Source organism: Peromyscus leucopus, chromosome 14, assembly GCF_004664715.2.
Source record: "Peromyscus leucopus breed LL Stock chromosome 14, UCI_PerLeu_2.1, whole genome shotgun sequence".
Classification (NCBI taxonomy): domain Eukaryota; kingdom Metazoa; phylum Chordata; class Mammalia; order Rodentia; family Cricetidae; genus Peromyscus; species Peromyscus leucopus.
In genome coordinates, this window is record NC_051075.1 from 51,353,429 (window position 1) to 51,367,274 (window position 13,846).

The following is a 13,846-nucleotide window of genomic DNA, read 5'->3' on the forward strand; positions in this document are numbered from 1 at the left end:
GTCCATGGACAGACTTGGTGGGTAGATGTGGCTCAGAGGAAGAAATCCATGAGGACTTCCACTGGCTGATTAGGTAGATGTTGATGGAGAATCCAACGGGGTGGGGGGGGAGAAGACTTGGCAAAGGAATGTGTTGAGTTATGAGCATGCTGAGGGTCCTGCTGTATGTATGCTTATGTATGTAGAGAGAGCAAGCTTCAAAGAGGGTCGGACATATGCATGCAGGAATGATCCACGTACATATAGAAAATAATGCCATGAGCACAGAGCAGATTAGCTGGGGACCAACTGCAAAGCAAGACTGATCAAGGACAGAAAGTCAGGTGAGGGAAGGGGAGATTCCTAAGCACGTTTGAGCAATCAAAGAGGCAAAGATTAAAACCTGCTTTCAGACGACCCATTTAAACTCCTCCTTCATCACAGGCTGGTGGCACCATGCTAGAGTGTGGGTGGGGAGAACAATGGTAAGTTTCAATAAACTCACTTCTCAACACCAAAAAGACAAATAACTGAAAACGGGCAAAAGATTTGAATGGGTATGCATAATACAAAAAGATAGACAAATGGCCGATGTGCATGTGAAAAGATACTCAGCATCCCTAGTCATTAGGGAAATGCTAATCAAAATCATAATGAAGGGGCTGGAGAGATGGCTCAGCAGTGAAGAGTACTGACTGCTCTTCCAGAGGACCTGGGTTCAATTCCCAGCACCCACATGGCTGCTCAAAACTGTATGAAACCCTAGTCCCAGGGGATCTAATGCCCTCTTCTGGCCTCCATGGACACCAAGCATGCATGTGGTACACAGACATACATGCAGGCAAAACACTCATATACATATAGATAAACAAGTAGATACATACATGTACTTTTTAAAACCATAGTGAAATACCTCTTCATGCCCACTAGGATGGGTATATTCAAAAGGGCAGACTGGGGCTGGAGAGAGAGTTCAGCAAGTAAGAGGATCTGAGTTCAGATGCCTGAACCACATAAAAACCTGGGCATAGTGAAGACATAATGCCCTTCAGACACAGGGCCCACAGGCCCTGAGCTGGAAATGACTTGAATGCTCCCTCCCTGAAAACTAACTTTCATGGTACCAGAAGGTACCATACAAGCTTCCTAAGGAGAAAGGCAACCAACAATCCTACCCAGCTACGATGCCTATGAACCATATCCATGCCCAGCACTGCACGATGACCCTGAGGATGCAGAAGTGGCATGTATACTTTGGTATACCAACAGCTCTCTAATTGGACTTAAGACTTGCTCAGAAAGAGGAAGCCCATGCCTGTGGCTGGAAACCTAGCTAACTACTCAGTGTGTGGAGTCATGGTTACAGGAGGAGAATCTATAACCACTACTTTACTAGGACTAGCATACTCTCTAACAACAATCTATAAATATTATGCCCACGGTGTAGTCTTCACTCAAGTGTGGTCTTCATCAAGGAAACTTCTCTTTGCAACAGATGAAGACCGCTATAAAAAAAAAATCACAACCAATCAAGATATAGAGTTGTTGAGCCCAATCCCAAGGGATACATCTACCAAACACTCCTGCACCTAAGGTTCAGGGAACATTGTGGAAGAGGAGGCAGAAAGACTGTAAGAGCCAGAGGACTAGGGAGTTTGCTGTGAGACCGTGTCTCCTAGTAACATCAGAAGCTACACCCATAAAGTCTCACCAACATGACTGCCCACATGTAAACTGAACAAGGATACCAATGGACATGCGAAAGCAGATGGGGAAAAGCCCACCAGGCCTCCACCCTACACAAAGACCTTTAGGCAACAAAGGAAAGCTAGGAGTGGGAAAGGGGGTCCTCCCCAAGGAAGAGCACACCAATTGCTTGTCCAGTGCCAAATGGTCAGCCCTGAGAACATACAAGTAATGCTGTATGAACCAAGCAGGTAGTATTTAGGAATATATATGTATATACATATATGCATACAATCACAATTAACAGAAAAAGAGGTCATGAATTTGAAGGAGAGTGGGGGAGAGTGTGTGGGAGGGTTTGGAGGGGGAGAGGGGAGAAATGTAATTATAATCTCAAAAATAAGAAATCTGGGCATGGCCACAAGCACCTGTAACACCAGCACTGGAGGGGACTGCTGCGGAATATTCCTTTGCACTGTGTGAAGATGTGTCACTGTGATTGGCTTCATAAAGAGCTGGATGGCCAATAGCTAGGCAGGAAGAGGTTGGGCGGGACTTCTGGGGACAGAGAGGACTCAGGGAAGAAAAAAGGCAGAGATGCCAGCCAGAGACAGAGAAAGCAGCATGAGCAGTACAGAGAGATGAGTTAACGAGCCACGCAACAGAACATAGATTAAAATAAATGGATTCATTAAAGTTATAAGAGCTAGTGGGACAAGCCTCAGCTAAGGACAAGCTTTCATAATTAATAACAAGTCTCCTTGTCATTATTTGGGAGCTGGCGGCACAGAGGAAGACTTGCTACAGGGAACAGAGACAGGAGGATTGGTGAGGCTTGGTGGCTACCAGTTTAGCTGGAAACAGAATATGGTAAAATCTGGGTACAGTGAAAGACCCTGTCAGAAGGGAATAAGGTGAAGAGCAACGAAAAACAAGACACCAGATAGCTTTCTCTGGCCTTTTCGTGTACATGGGTGTGCACACCTACACACATTCACACACACACACACACACACACACACACTCAAGGAAGAGCAGGCAGTCACAAGCATCAGCCAGGGTTTAGAGAAACGAGACCTTCATATATTTGGGTGGGGATGAGAAGTGGAGCAGACACTATGGAAAACAGGCAGCCCCTCAGAAAGTTACACGTGGAGTTATTACTCTGTTCAGCTATGTGTTATTCAGTAGAATTTAAAGCATATGTTCTGAACCACACGGGATGGCACAAGACTGTAATCCTGAGCACAAGACTCAGGAGCTATCACAGGAGGATTGAATCTGAGGCTAGCCTGGACTGTGTATTGAGTTCCAGACCGGACAAAGTGACCTTATCCCAAAAAAGGAACTATAGGGCTGAACAGATGACTCAGAGACCAAGGGCATTTGCTGCTCTTGGCAAGGTCCAGCACCCATATGGTGGCTCACAACTGCCTGTAACTCCAGATCCAAGGGATTCAAAGGCCTCTTCCAGTCTCTACAGGCTCCTATATGTACATGGTGCACACACACATGTACATAAATAAGGAAGGGCAAAGGGGAGGGAACATGTCCACAGAAAAGATGTACACAAATGTAAAAAGATTCATTTTAGCATCATTCATAATAGCCAACAGGTAGAAATAATCCTAATCTCCACCAACCAATGAATGGATATGTAAAATGTGATTCCACACAATAGAATACTATTCAACCATTTAAAAAAATGGAATATTTCTACATGCCACAATTTGGCTGAACACTGAAAACATCATGCTAAGGGGAAGAAGGCAGACACAAAAGGTTACATATATTGTGAGGTTTCATTTATATAAAATATCTAGAATAGAGGAACGTTCACAATGGTAGATATAGTAAATTAGTGATTTCATGGGATAGGGGAATGAGGAAGCGTATGCTGAATCCACAATATCGTAACCACTTTAGAACTGTTGAGTTTGATTGTGAATTTTGATTGTGAATTTTAATATCAATCAAACAATTAAATAATAATTAAGTTCACTTTACAAAGTTACTGTAGTAGTTTGGATATATTGCCCCCCCCATAATCCCATAGGGAATGGCACTATTAGGAAGTATGCCTCTGTTGGAGTAGGTGTGGCCTTGTTAGAGGAAGTGTGTCACTGTGGGGGCAGGCTTTGAGGTTTCCTATGCTCAGGATACTGCCCAGTGTCTCAGTCAACTTCCTGTTGCCTGCAAGATGTAGGCCTCTCAGCTCCTTCTCCAGGGCCTGCATGCCACCATGCTTCCCACCATGCAACTATAAGTGAACCCGCCCCCCCCCCAATTTAATGTTTTCCTTTTAAGAGTTGCCATGGCCATGGTATCTCTTCACAGCAATAGAAACCCTAAAAGACAGTAGAACAAAAGGAACAGGGTGGGGTGGCGGCAGGGGTTGGGGGTTGGGGTGGTGCTGAGATATCCACGATAGAAACTGAAGAGCCTGCTGCTAGAGAGTCTCTGATATGGCTTCCCAAGCCCGCAGCCAAGGTGTAAGGCTCCACAATGGAGAAGGAGCTGAAACATCCAGCCTCATGACCCCTCCCACTTCCAAACCCCCAAAGTGCCAGAGTCCAGAAAGCTAAACAAGCAGGTATGATTGTCACTAACCAGGCCCAACCTAGGTACAGTCACCACATGGGCAGAGGTGAGAAAAGCCCCCAGGATACCAACCCCACAGTTCATGACCCTTCAACTCTTGGATATCTAAATCCTTGCTCTGTGATCGAGAAGCACCTGCCTGAGACAGCATTCGTCACAGCATCTTCGTGACCAAGGAGTCACTTGAACCTTTGTCTCTCTTGGTTTGGGGAACAAGGGGCTTTGAAATTAGTACAACTTACGTGGTTTGGACCCAGCTCCACACCACCTGTGGCAGAACTCCAGAGAAAGCAGGTTAGGGACCGGAGGCCCGTGGCACATTTATCCAAAGAGGTTGGAGCCCCTGGGAAAGAGGAGCTGAGGATACAGCTCAAGACTCATACAGAATCCCATAAAACCATCTTCTGTCTCATCTCCACTCTCCAGCCATGGAGCCCCTGCTCTGCTGTTCTGCCCTGTCTCTCTGGCCGCTCCTCCAATGCCATGCTGCTTGGAGGTGGCACTCAGCACCCCTGGGAGATTGTCAAAGCTGGGAAGCAGCTCTGGGGACAAAGTCCAGGCCCCCAGGCCTGCTGTGGCCATTGAGTAAGCAGCCCCTCCTCCATCCCATACCACTCCTGCCTGTCCCAAAGTGAGATGAGCAGTGAAACTCGGCCTTCCCTTGGGATTCTGACCACCTTGTGGGGAGATTATGATGGCCCTGCCGTTGTCATGCCAACCGTGATATCATTCCTCTCATCATTCCATCTGGGTGGATTCTTTTTTTTTTCCTTTTCCTTAAAGGACATCCTTTTACCCGTGTCTGTCTGGGGGCCCACCAAGAGGTCAGCTCTTGTCTTCCCTGGCTCCAGGTAAACTATGCTGTCTAGACTCTGTGGTCCTCATGGGAGCAGCTCCCGGGATACAGGCAAGCTCCACTCCCAGGCTGGCTGATCTACTAATTCAAAGTAGAACCAACGAAATGCTTTCAGCATCTCCTATCAGACTGCCTGGAGGAGAGGGTATGTGGTCAGGGCCTGGCTTGGCATGATAGGCCGGCCAGACGAAGCCACTTTCTAAGAAAAATAAGGACAACGAGGAATAAAGATGGGGGGTATGGACCCCATGCTTGAGCCTGGACAGAGGAATGCAGAGAACAAGAAGAAAATCATCCCCAAAAATGGCTTTCACGCTGTCCACTCCCAGAGTTGAGGTTCCCACAGGAAAAGCATGTCTGTGTCTTCCTACTACACACCAGACACTGGAAGGCTACCAGCAACCTAGTCCCTACCTGTAAGGAACTCACAATGTCACTGTTCACAAAGACAATGACGGCAATCGTTGACTGAAAAGACCCTGACCTCCAGGCGGATGAACCCAGACTCTAGAAAACCAGTCTGTCTATGGCCAGGAGGTTCAGCATACAATTTGTAGACAGCCACGCATGGGTGCAGGTGCTGGCCCTGGGCAGGCAGACCTCGTTCTAAACCTTCGAATGGAGACCATAGCCTGCAGCACACTTCCTCCTCATTCTCTCCACTCCTGAGATCTGTGGGGACATTTGCAGGCAGTAAAGGAAGGCGGCAGCCAGTAACTCCGGTGCCAGCTGGCGGAATCTCACCAGGGAAATGGCGGCCATCTGCCACAGAGCGGGCAGAGGGGCCCAGGGCAGGCGTCCCTGCGGTCAGCCAGCCTCTGCAGCACAGTCAACTTTTATAAACAAGCCTGTTCCTGGAAGTCACCAATGCCATCGTTAAAGTCCCAAGAAAGAGTGGTCTCATCACGTTGGACACATCCAGATTTAAACAGCAAAGTCACCATCATCAGTGGCATCAGCTTGCTGTCTCTGTCTAAACCTGACGCACATTCCTGGCCTTGCCTTACTAGTGTATAGTACATCTTCTATTACTTAAAAAATACAAATATTTTATAGATATTTTACTCGTGAGAGGGAGAGAAAGAGTGTGTGTGTGTGTGTGTGTGTGTGTGTGTGTGTGTGTGTGTGTGTGTGTGTGGTATGTGGGCATGTGTGCGCAGGGTATACATGCCCATTCATGCATGCAGAGGCCAGAAGACGATCGATGTCTCACTGTCCTACTCTATCACTCTCTACCTGCTTCCCTCAAAACAGGATCTCTCACTGAACCTAGAAGCAGACTAGTGGCCAACAAGCCCCGGAGTTCCTCCCGTTCCCACCCTCCAGCCCCCTGTACATCATCATTTAATGGCGAGAAGGATAAAAATCATATTCCCTCTTTATGAATGAGGAACCAAGGAAAAGGAAACAGAAGGGACCATCCCAGGTAACATCATTTTGCAGAACTGTGACTTGAACCTTAAGGACTCCCCTTGGGACACTTTTGCTGACCACAAAGGCACGCAGTAATTTGTACAAAAGCCCACGACCAGGCCACCAAACAAGCCACTCTTGTTAGTTCTTTTGTGGTTTGTGGGGTTGGGGTACGGCAAGCAGAGGTGGAAGACAGAGCCTCAGGAGAGTCCAGGCACTTGGGCACTTGCTACTTGCCCCCCAAGTAGCTGATGAGATGGTTCTGGGTCCAGGTGTCATACTCAGTAACAGTGCGCTCCTTTTTAACGAGCGTCCGCTCTCACCTGTCCTAAGGCAGGTCAGCAAGATGCCCTACTTTGCTGTGCAGTCTGCTCCCCTGGGAACAAAGTCCCAAGTAGCTGCTGCAGGCACACATGCGCACGCACACACACACACACACACACACACACACACACACACACACACAGACCAGGCCAGCAAGTACACACAGGAAACGGTTACTGGATGGTGACTTGGGTAGTTTTAATAGCAAAACACACCTGTGAGAGAGGGTCCTGCAGAACTCTGAGCTATGATCAGGGCACGCCAGCCCCCCCCCCCAGGCTCCAACCTGTGGCCACAATAATTGACACTTAAAGAGCTGGGACTCTGCAGGCAAACGGACCTGGACTTGGGTCTTGGCATCACTTATTCCGTGTGACACCTTCAGTGACATGCAATTGTTTTTCCTCATCCGGAAAATGGGGACATAATTATTTCACTTTGAAAAATCAGGAGACTGCCGTCGCACCGCACACACTTCAGGGTGACAGTAGCGACTGCTGAGCAGCTTGTCTGTGCCCAGCCACCCACTTCTCACCGGCGTCCCTGACTTGCAGCCACACTAATCTGTTGGGTAAATGCTTCCACTTCTGGAGCCCAGCCCTTGCCTTTCCTAGACTGGCCCAGGAGCTCAGTCTTGCTCTTCTGTTTGATTCTCTTCATTTATCCACAGATATTTGTTCACTTCTTTATGCAAGTGCATGCAGAGATAATTTATTCAAATGACATTATATTGTTATGTTATTTCCCTTCACTCCACCCTCCCAAATAAGCATCCTCATCTCTGTTTATTTACCAGGGAGCTCACAACCATAGTTTGGTTCATAAGTCCCTTAAAGCTGAGGTATTAAAGGCTTAGGCCTCAAGCCCCACCGTGCTATTGGGATGTAGCAAAGCCTCTAAGAGTTGGGGCCTAAGGGAGGAGGCCAAGTCACTGGCGGGTGTCCTGAAGGGGGTTCTAGGACTCCCTTCTCTTCCTCCCTTTCGGTGTTAGGTAACACATCTCCAGACCCTTTTCCCTCTCTCTTACTTTGGGGACCATGAGGTCAAAGGTTTCCTCCCCAACATGCTCCCACCATAAGGCACGATGCCATCACAGTTCCAAAGCTGTGGAGCCAGTAGGTCATGGGCTGAAACATCAAAAGCTGTGAGCTAAAATGCAGCTCTTGTAACAGAACCCTGGCCTACATACAGTGCTAACTTCTTGGCTCCCTCTAGATTGAATATTGTTTGTTTAACAAATATTGTATACATCCCTTCCCCTTTCGTTTTCCTACTATAGTTACAATTTTATAGACTTATAAAATCCTTGTACTGGTTCTTTTATGAATCATGGTAGGAAGGTACCACGGCTCTTGAGTCATTCCCTTACTGATAACCATTTATTCTGTTTTAATTCTTGGCCACTACAATCAAAAGGGAGGTGTCTTAGGGTTTCTAAAGCTGTGAAGAGACACCATGGCCATGGCAACTCTTATAAAGGAAAACATTTAATTGGAGTCGGTTTACAGTTTCAGAGGTTCTGTCCATTACTGTCATGGTGGGAAGCACAGTGGCACACAGGCAGACATGGTGCTGGAGAAGGAGCTGAAAGTTCTACATCTGGATTGGCAGGCAACAGAAAAGAGAAGGAACCACTGTGTATGGCTTGGGCATTTGAAACCCCAAAGCCCACCCTCCAGTGACTTGCTTCCTCAAACAAGACCACACATATTCCAACAAGGCCACACCCTAAGCATTCAAATATATGAGTCTATGAGGGCCATTCTTATTCAAACCACCACAGGAAGTAAGTTCTTCAGTGTGTCCTTTCTAAAAACTGATAACTGTGTTTGTTTTGGTAGGGTCTTGTGTCACCCAGGCTGGATTCAAACTTGATATGTAGAGGATGAAGGCGCCAAACATCTGATCTTCCTGCCTCTGCCTCCTAAGTACTAGGATTACAGGCAGGCACTACCAAGCCCAGTTTATGAACTGTTCAGGATCAAACTTAAAGCTTCATCCAAAGAGCATTTTCTAGACATACAAAAAATACCAAGATGTGAATAACAACCATTAACATGAGGCCACAACAAGCTGGTAAATAATATACCTTCCCCTAGTTCTCTTTAGAAAAGACACCCCTACTCCCAAAAGGATCCTGACTTCCAAACAGCAATGTCTTCCAAGGTCCTGCTGGGTCAGGGAAACCGTAGACCCTCAATGTCCTGTCTTTGGAAAAGAGCACTGGATGTGCAGATTCAGCCCACAAGAGCTAATCCCTCTAACCACCCCCTGCAGCTGGACCCTGGTTTGCATCAAAAACATCTGGGACTATCAGCAGCCATTTGCTTTTGTTTCCCTTATGCTGGAGGTGCTGGAGAGATGACTCGGCATTCAAGAGCACTGGCTGCTCTTCCAGAGGACCCAGGTTCAATTCACAGCACCCACACGGCTGCTCACAACTATCTGTCCAGTTCCCGAGAATTCAACACCCCCTTCTGTCCTCCATAGGTGCCAGGCATGTGGTGCTCAGGCATACATGTAGGCAAAACACCCATAGGCATAAAATAATTATTTTTTAAAACTTCTTTAAATTGTTGGAATGAGAGAAAAAAAGACATGATTGTTTTATATGGAAATCAAGTGTGGAGAAGGGGTTGATCAACATCGACCAAATGGAACAAGATTGAAAAGATTCATTATAAAGTTCTAGCAGGCAGATTTGGGTTTCCATTTAGTCATTAGTGATCCAGTAACAACAGCTAATGAAGTGTTCGCATGGGCTAGGCATTCCTATAAAAGCTCATATGTCTAGTCTCTGTCTATGAGATAGGTACTAGTATATTTCCCATTACACAGTCTGGAATGAAAATCCAGAGAGGGTAAGGAAATTGTCTAGAGGCACACAGCTACCAAGTGATGGAGCTAGACGTTGTCCCTAGTCTGTGTTCTTACTGTCTCCTACTAGGTGTTGATTAAGTCTTGGCCATGCGCTGGGCACCGCACTGGACCAGAGGCAATTGAGGTGTATGAAATACTGGTGTGGGAGTTACAGTGAGGAGGCTTGCACAGGTATCCAGGGGTCTCACTTTAAAATGTCAAGTTAGGAAATGGTCTCTTCCTAGATTTGAAGTCAGTGTCATTTCTCATTGATGCCATTCTGTTTGGATAGAGTAGGGTGTCGGAGTAAATACCCTTGACACCCTCCCCACCCCTGGCTCAGGAGATTTAGTAATATTGCATTCACTGTAATCGGAAGGAAAATACCAAGCACTCTGAACATTGAAGCATAACCAATACAGAGCAGTATGATGAAGTTCACGGCACATTATAGGCACACATTCAAACTCAAACGCGGGGTATAGTAACTATGGCCCTAAGAATCACCAGGTGTCCATCTTAACTATTAATTCAGAATGCCCTAAGGTGTGGTCTCAGCACTGACGTGCACTTGATGTCTTCTGACAAGCAGTTTTCTGACTATGCATAAAATCCAGAGCAGAGCAAAGGTTAGCATCTCATTTGAGACTCTCTGGATGGGAAAGCCCAACTCCAGCCAGCACCCCACTCAACCACAGACCCTTCATAAGTCTCCCTCAGGGGAAGGAGAATAAGCTCATCTGACCCAGGCCCTCGGTTGCTGTGCCCACACTGGTGCTACATTCACACAGACACTGTGCCCACACTGGTGCTCCTCACTGGCCTCTCCCTGTGGAGATGGAGATGGATGGAGTCTTGAACACACGAGGTCCTTACAGCCCATGCTGCCTTCTCCCACATCTGCCCCATTTCCTGGAAGTCAACAAGACCTTTCGAAAGAGTCTGAAATTACAGCTGTCGCAATGCTACCGCTAACATAGCTTTCCAGAAGAATCTGAAGTCCAATTCCAAGGTACTGAACTCCTCAGACCACACCGAGTGAGACAGTGACTGGGAAGCCATTATCATCCATCTCTGCCCAAATCTACCCACTGCACATATTACTAAAGAGATGTTAAAGTTTTTTGCTCTGAAGCCAGACAGACACTCTGTCCATCCCCTGCAGCAGGTGGAAAATATGCTTTTTCTACCCATCACAAGACACCAGCTCCAGGGCAGAGGATATCCTCACCTGCCAATGGGGGGTGGCGGGTAGGCATGTTTTTCCTCTATCAAAGGAGCACTAGAAAGAACCTCAAGAATAAAATTCTCAGGCTTGGGGTGGAATGCAGAGGTAGTAGAGTGTTTCCCTGGCATGTATTAGGTGATAGGAATCCCCAGTGTCCAGTCCAGAAAAACAAAGTTCTCCCCAGGCTCCTGAGGGACTTTACTGGCCACCATCCATTTTATTTAGACCTACTAACTGCACCTCAGTATTTACCTATCTATCTATCTATCTATCTATCTATCTATCTATCTATCTATCTCTTCCTGTGGCAACCCCCATCCACAGTTTCACCTAAGCATAGGTTCATCTGCTGTAGACTACATTTCCCAGAATCTCTTGCAGCTAGATGTGGCCATGTGACTAAATTCCAGCCAATAGGATGAGAATAGCTCCTTCTCTAAGACAAGCCGCTTGCCTTGGATTTCCTCACCTCCTACCTCCCACACCCCCGAGACAGACTTAAGGGTGTAAAACAAAAACTCCTGCTTGTCAATCTGATGTGCTTTCCTTAGGACTTCCTGTCTTAGCCATTCTATTTGGGGATCTCTTTGTCATAGCAGCTTAGCCTATATGCTAGCTTCAGCATCTAAATACACCCAGGCTGGCAATTGCTTCTCAAGCCTACAGACCTGAGTTCAATCTCAAGAGCCCATGGTGTAAGGACAGAACAGACTCCCAAAAGCTGTTCTCCAATAACACACACACACACACACACACACACACACACACACACACACACACACACAGAGTAAACTCAACTAATTACATGGTTAGTTACCCTCCATCTTGTTGTGTTCAACATCCCAAATGCCACTTCTTAGGGCTTGGGTCATAGGAATTTCTTAGTAAATATTTGTGAACTAAATTGGGGAGGGGGGGTTCCCATTATATAATAGAGATAGAACCAGGCCCAAAGAAACTTCCTCAGCTTTTCCACATGAGTATTACGTCTGAGAAGCAGGGACTCAGGCTAGAGGTCTGTGTTCAGGAATGCACTCTCAATGGGGGCAGGGACACCGTGACCTTACACTGTGTCTCCTGTCAGCTCTCTTCCTGAGACAATGCATTTTATGCTTAACCACAGTTAGCTGAGGCTGCTGCTTGTCTCAGAATAAAGAGCGCAAACTGAGCACTTACTGTGTGCCGGGCTCTGAACTAAACTCCTCATGCACTGTGGTACTCAGATCCGTTGATTCCTAACACACCCTAGAGGTAGGCACAATTATTTTCCCCCAAATGAGCCACCCTGCCCCTCCAAAGCTCAGTAACTTGGTCCAGGAGCAAGGCTAGTAACAAAGGGAAGATCCAAACCCACATTCTCTGAACCCACACTCCCTGTCTTCTCTCCACGTATGACCGGCTTCTAGTCCTAACCAAACTTCAAGGGCTGGGCCCAAGTTCCACGCTCATTCCAGTAGAAGCCCAGAGATGTTTCTGGTGACTGTGATGCTCTTCCTCTGTGCATGACTAGCAGGGATGTGCACACCCACCAGGCTACATGAGGGCAGAGTATAAAAACTTCAACTCCAAGTCCATGCCAGCTCACACCCGCCCTCTCCCCCAGAGCTGTCCTGAGGCCTCACTGACCTCTGCACCCTACCTGCCCCCACGGCGGCCACCCACAGTTGTACACTTTCCCCTCAGCTGTCCCTGGATTTCCTACCGGCCTTACAGCAATCCTCACCGAAGCCTTCAGGGGCCAGACATGCTGCTCTAGCTTGGTGACGGTGTAGTCCAAGTTTTGCATCCTCCCTTCACCCATATTGGTCCTTACAGCCATTCTTTATCCATAAGTGATCTTCCCTCTTTATGCCCTTGATTCACAAAGTCAAGTCAATGGCCTCGTAGAGAAGTCTTACCCAGCCAGGGCTTGCAAACCTAAGATCAATATGGCCTCCAGACGTCTTTCCTTTGGTCTGCACTATGCTTTTCTAAGAATTAGTTCATTCTATCTGAAGCTGTCAGAGTTCAGGGCTGAGGATGTAGCTGGGTGGTAGAGCACTTGTCTGGCGTGCACACATCCCTGGGTTCAGAACCAAAAGAAAAACTATTCTTGCCAGGTATGGTAGTAGACACTGGAATCCCAGCACTCAGAAAGCAGCAGAAGGGCTGATGAGATGGTTCGGCAGTTAAGAGCACTGGCTGCTCTTCCAGAGGACCCAGGTTCGATTCCCAGCATCCACAAGGCAGCTCACAGTCATCTATAACTCCAGTTCAGGAGATCCAACTCCTTCTTCCATCTTCCATGGGCACCAAGCATGCACGTGGTACACAGATATACATGAACACAAAATATCCATACACATAAAATAATTTGTAAAGGTGGAAGCAAGATGATCATAAATTCAAGGCCAGCCCAAGCTACATAGCAAGTTCCAGACTAGCCCGACCTATAGAAAGAACCTGTCAAAAATAAGGTAATGGGGTTTTTGTTTGTTTGTTTTTGAGACAGGGTTTCTCTGTATATCTTTGAAGCCTTTCCTGAAACTCACTCTGTAGCCCAGGCTGGCCTCAAACTGGCATCCCATCAGGAACAGGACCCTCCCAGTTTACCACATTCCCCTTTGCTTCCCTACCTCTCCCATGAGGATATCCCTTTTGTCTACAGGGCCTGCCTGACCCTCTGGGGCTTGAGTCTACAACACCTGCACTCGTGTCTCCATTTTGATGAACAAACTGGAGAGAAAAGAGACTCATTCATCTGCTCTCAAAGGTGGCCTGTTGTTGGAAGTTTCTCCGGTCCCACCCTGCTCCACGGTCCTGTGTTTCTCTGGTCCCGCTTTGCCCCCACGGTCCTACAGCCACTTATAAAATAATCATTTAGATGCTTATATTAATTACCAACTGTATGCCCTATGGAA

The 13,846-nt window shown here is 47.1% G+C and overlaps 1 protein-coding gene across 4 annotated transcripts in view; it reads right to left on the reverse strand.

The window, feature by feature from the left end:
• Dpf3 (double PHD fingers 3) overlaps window positions 1–13,846 on the reverse strand; it is a 287,665-nt gene that overhangs the window by 230,008 nt on the left and 43,811 nt on the right. Inside the window, exon 1 of one of the 4 annotated variants that reach the window (XM_037210696.1) lies at window positions 4,509–6,122. The exons of the other annotated variants lie outside the window; for them this stretch is intronic. The gene's annotated coding sequence lies outside the window, so the exon portion shown is untranslated. Of the gene's footprint in view, window positions 1–4,508; window positions 6,123–13,846 lie in introns of those variants that run through there. 4 annotated transcript variants of the gene reach the window in all.